Source organism: Eriocheir sinensis, chromosome 21 (genome assembly GCF_024679095.1).
Source record: "Eriocheir sinensis breed Jianghai 21 chromosome 21, ASM2467909v1, whole genome shotgun sequence".
Taxonomy (NCBI): Eukaryota; Metazoa; Arthropoda; class Malacostraca; order Decapoda; family Varunidae; genus Eriocheir; species Eriocheir sinensis.
In genome coordinates, this window is record NC_066529.1 from 2,232,501 (window position 1) to 2,249,412 (window position 16,912).

The window sequence follows — 16,912 nt, forward strand, 5'->3', positions numbered from 1 at the left end:
ACCTTGACGGCGTGACGAGTTGATGAAGACGAGGCGACAGGCGTTTAGGTGGACAGGTGACAAATGATGTGAAGGATGGGTACGGTAGATGACGAAGAGTGATGGGAGGTAGAGAGAAAGATAGATACGGCAGCTTGAAAGATAGATAGATAGACAGACAGAGAGACGCCAACTAAGATACAGTAGACAGAGTGAAAGATAGATACTGTAGCTTGAAAGATAGACGGATAGATAGATAGACAGTAATCTAGACAGCGACTCATGGAAGCAGAATAGATGAAAATAACAGAAAAGGAATATTGATAGGAATTGAAGGGGTAGAAAAGGCAGAAGATGAAGGGGAGTAGAGGAGAAATCAAACCTTAGGGAAAGAAGAAGATAGAAAAGGAGTAAGATGAAGGGAAAATATAGTATAGTATTATTCCACGGTAGATATATAGCGATAAAATGAGAGAAAGAGATAGACAGCCAGGCAATATAGTTTTCGTTACCCGCTTGACACAGAGCTAATGGTTTTACGCAACTTCGTAACGCGCGTCAGGGTTGGTAGTGAAGCTTGAAACGCAAACATGTAAATAAGTTAAGAAATTAAAAACAGTACTACATCCAATTTTCCGCCGCATGCAACAACAAATATATCCGTGTTGTTGCTTTTCCCCGTAATAAAAATGTAGTTCTTTTTGTGCATGTATATAGGCATGCTTTCCTAGGGTATGGGAGTTATATATTTATTTTTATATCGTCAGGCCGCCTCGTTTGGAATTGGTTAAGGGTGATAGCAGCGAAATAACTTTGTGTGGAAATAGAAGAGTAAAGAGTGTTGATATTTTGTTTTTACTCTCTTTCAAGTTATTTACGGCGAGGTGTTATGAGTCATTAGTTGATTGTTTTATATATAGATTGTTAGCTGGTGGAGGGAGGAGGGAGTTCATTGTATTGTATTGCCATGTGGAGTAGTTTTGTTTTAATTAATTCGTAAACTAATGTATACACGTGACTCATAATCATTGATCCTTCTATTTTAGACACACGAGAACAGATGATGTGGAAAATAGTGCTTGTTAAGTTCAAGAAGGCAACCAATTGTCATTCTTCTTTACCTCCCTTTCACCTTCCCCTATTTCTACTCACTCTTCTCCCTTTCCCTATTCTACCTTCAATTTGCCTCAACTCTACCTCTCCCTTTCTTTTACTCTTTCTCTCTGTCTACCTCAATTACCGTCCCTTTTCTTGATATTCTTCCTTTACCGTCTTTATCAAACTATCTCTTTCCTTCACTCCCTTTCCTTTTTCTTCACTCCTTTCTGTCTCTCTCTTACTCTCTACATCCTTCAATCCTCGCCCCCTTTCTTTAACCCTATACTTATCTTCTATATCACATTATCTCTCTTCTTTCCTCCCTATCCTCTTTTCTCCACCCCTTTCTCCCACTTTCTCTTTCTCTTCATGCCTCTCCTTTACTTTTACGATCCGGCAATTACCGTCTCCTTATTCCCTTCACATCTCCCTCTCTCATCCCTCCTCCTTCTCCTTCCCCTCCCCCAACTCGACCCCCTCCCTTCCTTCCTCTCTCTCCATCTCTCCTCATCGCTCCCTTGTGCACTGTCACGGAGGATAATCGGTTTCTGTGTGAAATAATTACTAGATTCCAATACCGGGAGACTGTAAGTGTTCGGATGGATTAATATGCATGAGTCAGGCTGGATGGAGGTGATGTTCTAAGGGGTGGCCGCGCTGGGTGTGGTAGTGGAGGTGGCGGGTGAAAGGGAACGAGAGGTTGGTGGTGGTTTGAGTGGTGATGTAATGCAGAGAAATGTAGGAAAGGGGGTTGGTGAGTTAGTGTTAAATACAGGGATATATAGATAGATAGATAGTTATAGAGAGAGAGAGAGGAAGAGGAAGGGAAATGGAAGGGAGGAGTGAAGAGTTTAAAGTGTATGGCTGAAATGTCTGAATGATAACGATATGAATAGAGGAGAGAAAAGAAGGATAAATAGGAAAAAAATAGAATTGAGGTAAATAGTAGACGGACAGACAGACAGAGAGAGATGGTGTCTGCTGCAGAGGACAGTGATGGACTCGCCAAACACGCTTGATAGCCGCTAAATGGCCGCCGTCACTACAAGTTGTCGCTGACGTTCCCGCCTCCCTCCTTAGTCCCTCCTTTACCCCTCCTTTCCCTTCCTTTCATTCCCCTTCCTCTCTCCTTCCCTTTGCCTTTCCCTTCCTTTCCATTTACCTTTCCTTATCCTTGCCTTTCCCTTCCATTCATTTTCTTTCCTTTCTCCTTTGCTCTGCCGTTTCCTTAATTTCCCTTTCCTTTATCGTTCCCCTTGCCTTTCCCTTCCATTCATTCCCTTGCCTTTCTCCTTGGTTTTCCCTTTCCTTTTCTTTCCCCTTCCCTTCTTCTTCACTTTCCTTTCCCTTCCTTTCATTCCTCTTCATTCTCCTTTGCTCTGCCTTTCCTTTTCTTTCCCCTTCCCTTCTTCACTTTTATTTCCCTTCCTTTCATTCCCTTTCCTTTCTCCTTGATTTTCCCTTTCCTTTTCTTTCCCCTTCTTCTTTTTTTTCCTTCCTTTCATTCCTTTTCATTCTCCTTTGCTCTGCCTTTCCTTTTCTTTCCCCTTCCCTTCTTCTTCACTTTCCTTTCTCCTTTGCTTTGTCTTTCCTTTTCTTTCCCCTTCCCTTTTTCTTCACCTTCCTTTTCCTTCCTTTCATTCCCCTTCCCATCTCCTTCGCTTTGTCTTTCCTTTCCTTTCCCCTTTCTTTATCTTTCCCCTTGCCTTTCCCTTCCTTTCTGCTTCCCATCTCCTTCACCTTGCCTTTCCCTTCCTTTCCCCTTCCCTTCTTCACCTTGCCTTTCCCTTCCTTTCCCTTCCCCTGTCCTACATTTTCCTGTCTCCAGTCTTCGTTATTTATCCGTTTCCTTTTATTGCTCTGATGTGTTTCCTCAGTTTGTCTTTCTTTTTTCCTTCTTCCCTTTCATTCCCTTTTCCTTACCTTCTTTTTGTTGTTCTTTATCTCCCTCATTGCACATCCTTACCCCTTTTCCTCTCTTTCACACTTTTCTCTTACTATCCCAACTTTTATTTTTTTTTCCAATCTCCCTTCATTCTCCTTTTCCTCGTTTCACATTTCCTTTCGTTCTCATTTCCATATTCTCCCATTTATTTTCCTTCTTCTCTTCTTTGCCTTCCTAATCCAATCCTCCTTCTATTGTACCTCGTTTGATCCCACTTTGCTCTTTAATATTGCAGTTATGTTTCCGATTTTCCAATTTCTTGCTTTCTTATGGCCGTCCTTTTATGCCTTCACTTTTAACACTCGTATTCTTGCTCCCACATACAATCATCTTCCTCCTTCTCCTATTTGTCCTTCCTTTCTTCCTTCTCCTTTTCTTTCATCTTCTGCTTACTACCTTCCCTATTTCTTTATCTTTTCAAATCCATCCTTTCTTTTCGCCTTTGCTTCATGTTAAAACGTATCCTTCTCCTACACACATTTCTGCTCTTCGTTTTCCTATTTGTCCTTCTTCTCGTTCTTCTCTTTGATCTATTTATTATTCACCTTCTCTTTCCTCTCTTCCTCCTTCTCCTCGTTCTCAAACTTGTACTTCTCCTTGCCCTCTTGTTTGTCTTTTTCCTCCGTTTCCTTCTCTTTGATCTCTTCCTCCCTCTTCTTTTTCTTCTTCCTCCTCCTCCTTCTCCTCCTACTCCTACTCCTTTTCCTCTTCCTGCCCACACGGTATCGAAGAAAGTAAGCCAGTCGAGTATTGTGTTTCCTCCCCCGTGCAGGCAAACAGATGTGTCCACGCGCCCGTTATGACGACCGTGTATTAAAACTTTCAGTGCTATCGAGCCAAGATGGGCCCCCGTGTTGAGAACGTGTGTGTGTGTGTGTGTGTGTGTGTGTGTGTGTGTGTGTGTGTGTGTGTGTGTGTGTGTGTGCTCTCTCTCTCTCTCTCTCTCTCTCTCTCTCTCTCTCTCTCTCTCTCTCTCTCTCTCTCTCTCTCTCTCTCTCTCTCTCTCTCTCTCTCTCTCTCTCTCTCTCTCTCTCTCTCTCTCTCTCTCTCTTTCAATTTGTCCCTCCTTTCCTGTCGCTAAATCAACAAGGAAGGAAGGAAGGAAGGAGAGGAAGGAAGGAAGGAGAGGAAGGAAGTGGATGGAGGGAAAAGAGTAACAGAAGGAAAGAATAAAGAGTAGATTAACGAAGAGAGAGAGAGAGAGAGAGAGAGAGAGAGAGAGAGATTGTGTATTGATTGTATATTTTCTTTAGTCTCAAACAAATTTCGCAAAGGCTCGGACGTGGCGCATGAAAAAGAAATGTTCCCCTGTGACTCCTAACCCCATGAGGCGTGTTCTAAGGGGCGGGAGTGGCAGGGGACGGAGAGAAACAGATAGCTGAGGCAGAAAGGTGTAGAGAGCGGTAGAGTGGGGTGAGAGGAGAACAGAACAGAGGAAAAAAGTAAATAAAGGCTGGGAGAGGAAGTGAAAAGCGTCGAAGTGGGTGAGGGAGGTTGTGGAATGCGGAGAAGAAATGGTGAGAAAGACACAGAAGCTAGGAAGGGGAGAGAGGGAAAGAGAAGTGTGGGCAATGTAATAGGAGAGAGGAAGAGAGGAGGTGAAGCAGGAAAGGATACAGTAAAGGGAGGAAGAATGAGGGAGAGAAACGAAGGAAAGCAATGGAGGATTCCTGGATGCTTGGGGGGAAGGGTGGAGATGGTTGGTGTAAGGGAAGGAGGGAGGGTTGAGGGGAAACAAGGGAGGAAGGCCGTGGGGAAGGAAGAATGGGGGAGAGGAACATAGAAAAGAGTGATATTGATAGCAAGTGAGGGAATGGAGGAGGGAAGAGAGGAAGGGGAGAAGAGGAGAAATCAAGCCAAAGGACGGGAAGAAGAAGAAGAAAAGGGAAAAATGAAGGGAAAGACAGAGGAGAAGAGAGAAGGAGAGAAAGATGAAGGGAAAGACATAGAAAGGAATTTAAAGTAGTAAAATGAAATAAAAGACGCAGAAAAATTAAGGGAAAGGCAAAAGGAGAGAGGAGATGACTAAAGATAGAAAGAGAAAGATGAAGGGAAAGGCAGAGAAGAAGAGGTTGGGGACGAGACTGTAATGCAGACGATGGAAAGAGAAGGGAAGGGGAAGGGGTGAGGGAAGGGGAGGCATGCAGGAGTTAAGAAGCAAGAGCAGGGGGAAGGTTGGGAGGGAGGGAGGTGGCAGCTGCGGCGATTCGGTTAAGATATTTCGAGAGAAGTTAGTCTGGCTGGCGTCTATAGTCTGCAGGAGGGAGGGGGAGGATGCCTGGATGCTGGAGAAGGTTGGGGGGATGAGAATGAGAGGAGGGAGGGAGGACGTAAAGCAAGGAAGGAAGGTTGTGGAGGGAGAGAGATGAAAGGACGCTGGGGAGGATGCCTGGATGCTGGGTGGGAAAGGTTGTGCAGGGAGAGGAGTGAGGGAGGGAGGTAAAGCAAGGAAGGAAGGATGTGGTGGGAGAGGGAGAGAGATGAAGGGATGCTGGGGAGGATGTCTTTATGCTGAGAGGGGATGGTTAGGAAAGGAAGAAAGGAGGGAGAAGATGAAGCAAGGAGGAATGACGATGGAGAAAGAGATGAAGACAAGAACGAAGGAAAGGAGAATCAGGGAGGAATCAAGAGAGGAGTCCTCGATACTGGGTGGGAAATGTTAGGGGAGGAAGAGAAGAAGGGAGGGAGGATAGCGGTGGATGGAGAAAGAATGTGGGAGATAACCGAAGGAAGGCAAGGGAGGATGTTTGGATGCATCTCTAAAATGTACATCGTCAAATATGTAGTTTGTTTTATTATTTAAGATGTTTAAGAATGTGGGACCTTTTTTTGCTAGTGTAACAATCGCTTCCTAGTGGGGGATTGAATGGTGGATTGACATGGCTTGCTTTAATCATCTTCAGCATACAGTATAACTATAGGTATAACTATTGGCAAGAGAGAAATGGAGGAAAGGAGGGAGAATGGGGATAAAAAGAGTAAGAAGTAGAGAAAGGAAAGAGTAGAAGAAAGGCCGCGGAGAAGTCATGGAGGGAGAGAAAAGAGGAGGCGGATTGGAAGAAAGAAAAGATAACGGAGAGAGAGTAAAGAATAAAGGAAACAAAGAAGGAAAAAAGGAGGAGAGAACCAGGGGGCGTTTGTAATGCTCTTCTTCTTTTTTCCTCCCTCTCCCTCTCTCCCTTCCCTTCCCTTGTTACATCTATTACCTTCTCTGACTGACGCTTCCCCACCAAAAATTTGCATATCAGTTACTTTTTTTATATTTTTTGTCCACTATTCGTTCAGTTCTGCATTGTATTTTTATTCTGAACGATTTTATTATATTATTTTTCTCTCCCTCCCTTTTTTATTTCCTTGTCTTTCTCTCCTCTCTTGGTTGTTTCATTCCTAATATGTTTTTTGCTTCTTTTTTTTTTTTTTGCCTTTGTGTTTTTATGTATTTCGATATTCTTCTTTCTTTATTTTTTTTTTATTATCTGTGTTCATGTTCATAAGTGCATTAATTTTTCTTTTTTCTTCTATAGTTTTTTTTTTAGATTCCTCTATTTTTTTTCCTCTGTTCTCTCTTTCCCTCTTCTACTTCATAATCCTCTTGCTCCTCTCCCTCTTCCTCCTTCTCCTCCTCCTCCTCCTCCTTCTTCTTCTCCTTCTCTTGCCCTTCCTTTTAGAGTTATTTTCAGTTACCTTTCCTGTTACCTTTTCTCTGTCTTCTTCCTCTTCTACTTCTTAATCCTCTTACTGCTCTGCCTCTTCCTCCGTCTCCTTCTCCTGCTACTGATCCTTCTCCTCCTCTACTATATTCTCTGCTTCCTCCTTCTCCTCTTTCTCTTCCTGATCCTCTTCCACTGATGTCACCTTATTAATTAACCCACTCTTTCTACTTATTTTTTTTCTGCTAGTCCGCCCCCATGCTGCTCTCTTCCTCTTCCTCCATTTTCTTTAGCTCCTCCTCCTCCTCCTCCTCCTCCTCCTCTTTCTTCTCTCCCAACCTCACCTGTCTTCCACGTCTTAAATTCACCAGGCAGTGCTCTATGCCTCTTATATCTATCGCGGGCGAGAAAAAGTTGGCTCATTTCGAACGGTTTATGACGCCCTGTATATCGACGATGAGGCTTGAGCTCCCGTCCGTTTACCCCCTCCCCCCTCCCCCCTTCCCTCCCCCGTCCCTCCCTCCACACACACCTCACGCTCCGTAATTAGTCTCATTCCTCACCTGAGACTCAAGGTCCTCGCTATATCACCTTCGCGGCCATCGACTGAGTTATGGGAGGAGGTCTTCGGCTGTGGTCTGTGGAATGCCCCGTGTGGAATGAAGCGCCTTTTGTGCGTGTGGAGGAGGAGGAGGTGGAAGAGGAGGAGCAGGAGGAGGAGGAGAATGGAAATGGTCATGATAGCTTGGTTAGGAAGACGTGGGTGGTAGGAAGAAGAGGAGGAGGAGGAGGAGGAGGAGGAGGAGGAGGAGGAGGAGGAGGAGGAGGAGAGGGAAGAGGTGGAGAGAATAAGAATGTGTGGGTTGTTAAAGGAGGAAGAGGAGGAGGTGAAAGCTGAAACTGGAGGAGGAGGAGGAGGAGGAGGAGGAGGAGGAGGAGGAGGAGGAGGAGGAGGAGGAGGAGGAGGAGGAGGAGGAGGAGGAGGAGGAGGTGGAAGAGGAGGTAGGAATCGTGGATTTGGGTGATATTTGTGGAAAATGGTAGAAATATATTTTTAGACACAAGAATAGAGAGAGAGAGAGAGAGAGAGAGAGAGAAATACAAACACCCAAACGAACATAAAAGTAAAAGACAAACACAGACAGACAGACACGGACGGACATAAACAGGAAGGGAGGAAGGAGAGGTCAAATATTTACCCTCCTCATTATCCTTTTAGTACATTTTCTGTCCCTTTTACGGCGTGTAGACTCATCCCATTGACACACACACACACACACACACACACACACACACACACACACACACACATACACAAACATCTCCCCCCTCCCCCCACACACACACACATCCTACACTTCCTATAAACCTGTAACACTTTTTTTCTCCTCTCCCTCAACCACCCTTCCCTTCTTGCACCCTTCCTCCCCTCCTCTCTTCATTCCTTTTCTTCCTTCCTTCCCTCGCCACAGTTTCTCCTGAAGTGCTGGAGGGGAAGCTTAAGCGGTACGAGGAAGGTTGGAAGGTGAGCCTGTGAAGGGAATAAGGAAGGGGATGGGGTATTGAAAGGTGAGGTACTATATTGGGGAGCTTAAAATCGGCATAGGAATGGCTAGAAATGGTTCTTTATCTAGGTGTAAAATGGTTTGGTGTTGTATAACAGGATTTTATCTTTTCATTAATGTGTCGTTGGGTAGCTTGTTATAACGTATTTAGGTATTTCGCTGTTCTAAAACATGATTTTATATTGTTTTCTTGTAAGAGTTTAATTTCTTTGCCTATTGCAATAGTTTTCTTAGAACGTGTGGAAGGTTCAAAAGTTAAAGCACTTAAAACACATTGAACCAAACCCCTTCCCATTAAGTCACCAGGAACAGCTAAGGAGTGACACTATAAAACTCATTAAACTTATTGAAGGTTAAGATATTCAAGCACCCCAAAAACATTGAACCAAACCCCTTCCCATTAAGTCACAAGGAACAACCAAGGAAGGACGATATCAAGCTCATTAAACACCCGCCGTAAACAGCTTGTTCCGAAGTACTTCACCTCGCCTCCACGCCTTGCATGACCTCAAACTTCGGTACTTAGCTTGAGTTATCGCCCTGTTGCCTTACCCTTAAATGCCCGATTAGTCAGGGCGGCTCGTAGCTCTTAGGAAGGGTCTGGAAGGCGGTGGCAGCGGCTGGTGGGAGTGGAGGAAGTGGGTGAAGGGATAAGGTGGAAGGGGGAGGACATGCGGCTGGCTGGCGGGGGTGAAGGGGTAAGGTGGTGGGGGGTACAAGGGGCTACACGTGTTGGTGATATTGGCTCCAACTGACGCGTGTGTGTAGGGGGCGTGGCACCCCCTATAATATATTCACTAACATCCTTTCTTTACCGTGGAGTGAGATAGGTATTGACGTCTGCTGTGTGTTTATGTGCGTGTGTGAGTACGGTGTTGGGTAGAGACTTGGCCTGTGTGCTTGTGTGTGTGTCTGTGTGTGTGTGTGTGTGTGTGTGTGTGTGTGTGTGTGTGTGTGTGTGTGTGTAAGGTTCGTGGTATGTAGAAGAGTCACACAGGTATTCTATTGTTAGATTCCTTTCGCTTATGGTATTGTATCGACTTCCTCTTCCTCACTCCAGACTTGTGCTTAGTAACTTCACTCCCTCCCTCGAACACCCGCATTCCTTCACTCCTTCCTCGTTGACCTCCTTTGTTTCCATTTATCAGTTTATTCATTCTCACTACTGGTTACTCTATCCTTCCTTACTTCATTCTCATTAACCTAATTTTTGTACCAAGATGTATAGTCATTCTCGCTTACTAATACTTGCTCCCTAAATTACTTCCTCATTCCTTCATTCTATTTTCGTTCCACTTTGTCATATTAGTTATTCTTTCTTCCTTCCCTCCCCCGTTCTTTCCTGCCTTCGTTCCTTCTTTACCCAACATACCAATAACGTTCTCTGTAACCCGTGTCGTCATTCCTTCTCCCTTTCCGTTTTTCATCACTTTCTCCCTAAATCACTTACTTTTACAACTATTTTTTCTTTCTTATTTCCTCGTCCACTTATTTCCATGACCCCCAACAATCCACTCTCTTTTTCCACTTAGCATTACCGCACTCTATACCTTCAAATCCACTTAATTCCTGGTATGGTTGTCCTCACTTATTCCTGTACTTCCTTCCCCATTCATTTAGCCGTATATAGTGTTCCCATATGACACCCCTTCCTTCCTATGTACGTGTGTATGTTAACGTGTAAGTGTGTGTGTGTGTGTGTGTGCTGTGTTTTACCTTCTCTCTATCTGTGTATGTTTGGTTTCTTGCTAAGGCAGTGTACATATGTGTTTTGTGTATTTAGGCTGTTTGCTTGTGTATTTTTAGATTCTGCGAGTGTGTGTGGGCTTGCTTTGCTTGTGTTTGTGTGTGTGCCTGCGTGCCCTGCGGTCCTCATTTGGTATGCAGGGTCGCGGCCGGGGATCAGTCAGTCAGCGGTGGGATGTTTCCTTCGTTTCAGCATCCCCGACGATCTTGTGACCCTCCGGAGTAAGGGGAACGTTTGGCCTCGAGTGCGGTATTGGTCTTGCATACACGTACACGGAGGCACACACAATATTCATACATAATACACACAGATATTCACATGTGCATGATACAGTACTTAGGATACACCAAAACATACGTACGTGAAATCACAAAACATTCATACACACTAGACCTTACACTCACACACACTCCTTTTTTTTTTCCTTTTTTCTCAATATAAAAGTAAACACTACAAGTAAATTTGCAAACTCAGAACAGAAATAAGAGTAAATTTAAGTGTAAAGTAAAATCAGTTATCAGTCAATTCACAAAGTCAGTTAGAGGAGGAACAAGAATATTAAGCTGCAAAGAAGACGTGTCGCTCCCATACTGAAAGGAAAATCAGTTCTCAGCCAATTCACAAAGTCAGTTAGAGCAGGAACAAGAATATATTTAGCTGCAGAGGAGACATGACATTCTTACGCCACGAAGGAAAATCTTAGGTGAGGTTAATTAAGTAGCAACAGATGAAAGCGAATTATCCTGAAGTTAACAACGGGAATAAGAGTAAATTTAGCCACAAAGGGAAATCTCAGGTGAGGTTAGTTATGTAGCAACAGATGAAAGCAATAGGTCATGTTACCAGCGGGAAGAGTCAGAATGTAGGTATTAACTCATTTATTCGTAGATCAGGGGATAGCAGCGGGAAAAATTACAAGAGCTGGTATTAACTCACTCATTCGTGGCTAAGGGGATGAATGAGTGGCGCGGCTGGGAGAGGGTTAGTTTGGGTTTACAGCGCTGTAGAACATTGACCTATATATGTCTTGTCTTTGGCCTTTCATCCGTGCCTTGTATTGCTTAATGTTATGCTTTTCCTTTCCCATTGTTATTCTCTACTCAAGTTTCGTATGTAGATTGTCATTAACTCCCGTGTTGTCTATTGTTTCCTGTAATGCTTTTTCTTTCTCATTGATATTTTCTACTCCACTTCCATATGTAGATTGCCATTTACTTTCATGTTAGAAGTTTTCATGTCAATCTTTCCCTTTCCCATTTTTATTCTCTACTCAACTTTCGTATGTAGATTGCCATTTGCGTCCGTGTTGTTTTTCTGTAATGCTCTCCCTTTTTCCTTCCTTATTCTTCTCTTTTTTCCTCTTTTTCTTTCTCTTCTCATTTTTTCCCCTTTTCTTCCCTTTTTCTTTCTTGCCTTTTTCATCCCTTTCTCATTCTTCCCTTTTTCTTTCTTCCCTTCTTTTTCTTCCTTGATATGTATTGTTTCATGTAATCCTTTCCCTTTTTCCTCCCTTTTCCTTCTCTTTATTCTATTTTTCTTCTAATTTTTCCTTTTTTTCCCTTTTTCTTTCTTCCCTTTTCTTCCTTTCTTCCTCCTTCCCTTCTTTCTTTTCTTCCCTGTTATGTATTGTTTCATGTAATCCTTTAACCCTTTCATTTACTTATTCTCCACTTCCATCTATAGATTGACCTAACTCTCTCTCCCTCCGTGTAAATTATAGATTGCAGTGACGTCGGAAATAGCTGTCTACTGAATAAACGAGAAGGGAATTGGCTTGGTTTGGTTATCCTATCTCTAACTTACTTCTCACCTTTATTTTCGGATTTATCATTATTGTGCTCTTAGTTCTAGTAGAGTTCTCTGTCTTATTTATCTTTGAGTTTTAGTATTTTGGTTATTATTGCCTCAAGTAGTTCTCTCATTTGCACTCAGTGACGATAGATTACGTTGAAAATACCTGACTGCAGACTTATCAATGGAAGGTAGCTGGCATTCTTCTGGCATTTTTTTTTCTCTTTCATTTTGTTTGTTATTTCGTATCTCATATAAAACTAAACCCCTTCTTCAAACTGCTCTGAATTGGCTGCACTATTTCCATTCACCGACATTATCCATGGTCTCTCTCTCTCTCTCTCTCTCTCTCTCTCTCTCTCTCTCTCTCTCTCTCTCTCTCTCTCTCTCTCTCTCTCTCTCTCTCTCTCTCTCTCTCTCTCTCTCTCTCTCTCTCTCTCTCTCTCTCTCTCTCTCTCTCTCTCTCTCTCTCTCTCTCTCTCTCTCTCTCTCTCTCTCTCTCGCTCTCTCTCTCTCTCTCTCTGCAAGCCATTCTGCCTGCCTTCCCTGCTATCTTTTATCGCTATTTCCATACTGCTCTTTTGGACTTGCTAACTGCTGCCTCCCTCGCCGGTGTGCCAGACTTGTTCGTTGCCTATCTTGCTCTTCCTGTTATCCATAGTAGTCTTTGTATCTCTTCTGTTACTGGAAATCTACGTAAGGCAAGAGGAAAATGTTGGTAGTTTTTACATGTTTTCCTTTATTGGGTTGTTTTTTGAATGAGTAAAAAATTCGGGTAAGGCTGAAATGTGTGTTTTTTTATGTATGTTTTTTTTTTCTTCGTTTCTGTGAGTGGAAATCTACGTAGGGGAATTTTTTTTTTTGTTGGTCATTTTTGGGGGCTGCGGGTAACTTTTTTTTTTCAATTAATGGTAAAGCGAAAAATATGCGCACTTTACGAGCACCCTTTTGAACTGAATAGTCTTTACTGTTACGACTGTTACAAGGGTGTATTTGTGTTCGGTTTTTGTGATTTAAATATATTCTTCCTGGTGACTCGAAGCAGGTTGAATAAATGCTGTAGGTTATTATTTTTTTTATTCTGTATTTTTGTAACGTGAAAAAAGGCACAAAACTATAAGTATTGTGATCATTTATCCCATCCAATTGCTCCTCTTCCTCCTCCTCAGCCTCATCATCTTCATCCTCCTCGTCCTCATCACCATCCTCCTCATCCTCCTCGTCCTCATCACCATCATCCTCATCCTCCTCGTCCTCATCACCATCATCCTCATCCTGGTCCACTGTTTTATTCACCTTCTGGTTTTAAAGGGACAGGTGAGGGAGAAACATCTTGATGGATCTATTAGAATTTCATCATAATCTTTGTAACATGGAAACAGGGATGATAGAAACAACGATATTCCTCTTAATTACCAACAGCAACTCCACCACCACCACCACCACCAGAACATGAGCGAGACAACACAGAACGAACACACGGACAGACAGACAGACATCCAGCAACACCACTCCCTGAAAACTAGGTCACTCGCGAGAAGGAAAAAAGTAGTGTCGCCTCCTCTTTTGCTTCCTTCCTTCTTTTATTCCATTCTTTTATTTCCTTCCTTCATTCCGGTCTTTTTTTCCCACCATCTTTCTTTTATCGCTTCCCCTGTTTTGTCGTATTCTTTTTCGTTCGTTTATTCCTTTATTTCTGTCCGTCTTTTATGTGTTTTTTCTACTTTATTTCCTTTTTTCTTTTCCACCCTTCCTGTTTTTCTAATAAATTTCTGTTCATCCTTCCTTTTCTTCCTTCCTTCCTTGTTCTCTTCATTTTTTTCTTCCCTTCCTCTCATTGCGTCATTCCTTTACTCTTTATCCCTTCCTTCCTTCCTTCCTTCCTTCCTTCTTACCTTCCTTCCTTCCTTACTTACTTTCTTACTTACTTGCTTCCTTCCTTTCTTACTCCGTCCCTTCCTCCCTCCCTCCCTCCTTCCCTCCCTTCCTTCCCTCCTTCCTCCCTCCCTCCCTCCTTCCTTACTTACATACTTACTTACATTCTTATTTAATCGCGTCCTTCCTTACTTCCTCACCTTTTTTTCTTCTCTTTCTCTTCTTCCGTTCGACCGTTCTTTCTGTCTCGCCCCGCCTCTCCTTGGCCACGCCGCCGCTGCTGCTGCTGCAGTGCGTGAATTAAGAATGAGTGTAGTGGTGTTATTGAGCCACACACACACACACACACACACACACACACACACGCACACTCTCTCTCTCTCTCTCTCTGTCTCTCTCTCTACCATACCCCCCCCACACACACTGCACCCTCCCCCCCTTCCATAGCTCCCTCCCTTTCTAAACTCCAGCTTTGTCCCACTTCTCCACACGTACTCACTCCTCCCTTTCCTTCTTCTTCTTTTTCACATTTTTTTCATCAATTATTCCTTTTCCTTAACTTTCCTGCTCTTTTTTTTTCGACCCCATCACCTCTTCCTTCTTTTATCTCTTCCTGTTCATTCTCTTCTCTATTCCTGTTTCTGTTCTTCCTTTTAGCTTCTTTCTCCTATCTATTTGTGCATCCTTCTCTCCTCTGTACCTTCTCCTCCTCCTTCTTTTCACTCCTTTTCCCTTTTTGTCATTAGCAGCTTTTTTTTTTATATCATTTTCTTCACTCTAGACTCTTCCATTTTCTTTTTGGTCTTTCTCCTCTTCCTCCTCCTCCTCCTTCATATCCTCTTCCTCCTCTTCCCACTCATCTGTTTTGCTCTACGCCCTCCAACTCTTCCTCCTCCTCCCCAGCTCCACTCCTCTCTCCAACACTTTCTCCTCTTCCTTCTCTTTTCTCCTCCTACTCAATCCATCCCCTCCTCTTCCCCTTCCTCTTCCTCCTCTCTCCAGCCCCTTCTCATCCTCCTCCCCTTCCTCTCCCTCCTCTCTCCAGTCCCCTTCCTCTCCCTCTTCTCTCCATCCCCTCCTCCTTGTCTTCCCCTTCCTCTCCCTCCTCTCTACATCCCCCTCCTCCTCTTCCTCTTCCTCTCCCCTTCCCCTGTGTCTGCTCCGGCTCCTGTCTGTCTGGTGGAAGTCAAGTTTGGTTCTTCAAATGTCGACTTCTAAATACTTAAAGCCATGGATTCCAGCGCGGAGTTGATTGCAGTCTCCTTTTAGACTTCTTTTTTTTTAATGGTGATAGTGATGGTGTTGGTGAATGGCGGTGCTTACTAATGATGGTGAAGGGTTATGTTAATGGAGGTGTGTATGTGTGTGTATGTTTATGTGGTAGTTTGATGTTACATGGGTGAAAAAAGTGTGAATCTGTGATATGTGTTTGTGTTGCGTGCCTGTGTGTGTGTGTGTGTGTGTGTGTGTCCTTGCATCACACACACACACACACACACACACACACACACACACACACACACACACACACACACACACACACACACACACACACAACCCCCCCACACACGCACAATTGAAAATACAGAGCACTCACAACACAGCACAACACAAGACACAGTGGCATAGGTTTCTTTCCTCATAAATATTCACACAGGTGTTTCTTTCTTTCCAGGTGAGTGTGGACGCCGGTGGGCTGCTCAGGCGTACAGGTGGATCAGCGGAGGCCAGACCACAGGTAACACGGCTTGCATGTGTGGCACCTTTTTTTATCAGGTGCAGAGGAGGGGGAAGGAAGCAGTAAGTACATGCCGTCCTTTTTAAGCTCAGCGGATTTCACGAACTCGAGTGTGACCAAAGGTTTCTCTAATTACAAGGCGAAGGTAAGTTACTCCGAACCTTAAGAGCGAGTAGATTATAGGTGGATTGTTCTGGTGTGTGTGTGGAGGCATGTGGACGAGATATTGATGTGAGAACTCGACATTCGTTCTGTTAAGTTCATTTGAGGGATAAGGAGAGTGATTTTGCCGCGGTTTTTTCTTTGTAGCTTTTTTTTTCGTCTTTTCTAGTGATTGGGTTGGTCCGTGTTTCTCTTTTCCTTTCCTGAACTCGTGTAATCTATGTTTCTTCCCCGTTTTGTGTCCGTTAGCTGAAAAGTAAATCCGATGATCAGTTCTCTGAGTATTGTTATTTAATCCGATAGCAGCAACGGGCCAAATTTGTGGCTTTACCGTGTAGCAGCGACATGCCAAATTTGTGCCATGATATAAACCCCCCAAAATAGATGATACATAATCTGATCACAAGTGCTTAGATATATATTATGAAATGGTTTGTGTGAGGGGTGATTTTTTCTCATTTTTCTCGCTTGGAGGGACCATTAAGAAACATGATCCCCGCTGAACTCTCTCTTTCGTTCCATGTTTCTCTTTTCCTTTCCAAAACTCGTGCAATGTATGTCTCTTCCTCCTCCTGTGTCCGTTGCCTGATAAAAGTAACCCCGCTGACCAGTTCTCTGAGTACTGTTATTTGAAATAGATCATAACTCCCCTTTTTATTACTGTAAATAAAACAAAATAGGGAGTATCTGGTATTTTGAGTCTTTAGAGGGAGTCTGTTGATGGTGGAGTGTGGTGAAGTGTATCTTGTATCACCGAAAAGAATACAAAACAGTGAGTATATGGACATTTTAAGCCTTTAAGGGAAGTAGGTTGTAGGTGGAGGGTGGTTAAGTGGGTCTGGAGGCATCGGGGCGGGCGGCGATATACGGATGTGTGTACTCGACCTCCATACAGGAAGCGAAGTCTGGGTCGAGGCGGCGGGGCGGCGAGGGGCTGGGCAAGGGCGAGGACGAGGGCGGGCCACTGTGCCACCGTGCCACCGCTAGTTAGTTCAGTCGGTCTCTTGCTTCGGTAGGGAGAACACACGCGCCTCCTCGCTCTATGTCATGGAGGCGCTCGCTGCACCTTCCGCGCGCGTTGCCAGTGATCTAACCTAACCTGAGTGTGTGTGAAAGCAATGCAACTTACCTGGAAACTTTTCACGCTACTTCGTTTCTGCTTTGAGTGTGTAAACGTGTATTTTATGATGTCCCTTTTTTTGCGTCTTGTTTTTCTTCTCTTCTTAAGTTTTCTCCTTTGATGTTGTTGTTGTTGTTGTTGTCGTAAAGTTGTTGTTTTTTTCCTATATGAATTTTACGTGATTTTGTGACTTTTTGTGGTGACTTTTTTGGGAGCCTTCAGAGATGCCGTGAATTATCTCT

The 16,912-nt window shown here is 43.7% G+C and overlaps 1 protein-coding gene across 3 annotated transcripts in view; it reads left to right on the forward strand.

Annotated features, from left to right (window-relative positions):
• Positions 1-16,500: 16,500 nt before the first annotated feature.
• LOC127001506 (uncharacterized) overlaps positions 16,501-16,912 on the forward strand; it is a 68,286-nt gene continuing 67,874 nt past the window's right edge. Inside the window, exon 1 of one of the 3 annotated variants that reach the window (XM_050866100.1) lies at positions 16,501-16,715. The gene's annotated coding sequence lies outside the window, so the exon portion shown is untranslated. The remainder of the gene's footprint in view (positions 16,716-16,912) is intronic. The other 2 variants (XM_050866099.1, XM_050866101.1) reach the window with 2 other exon arrangements.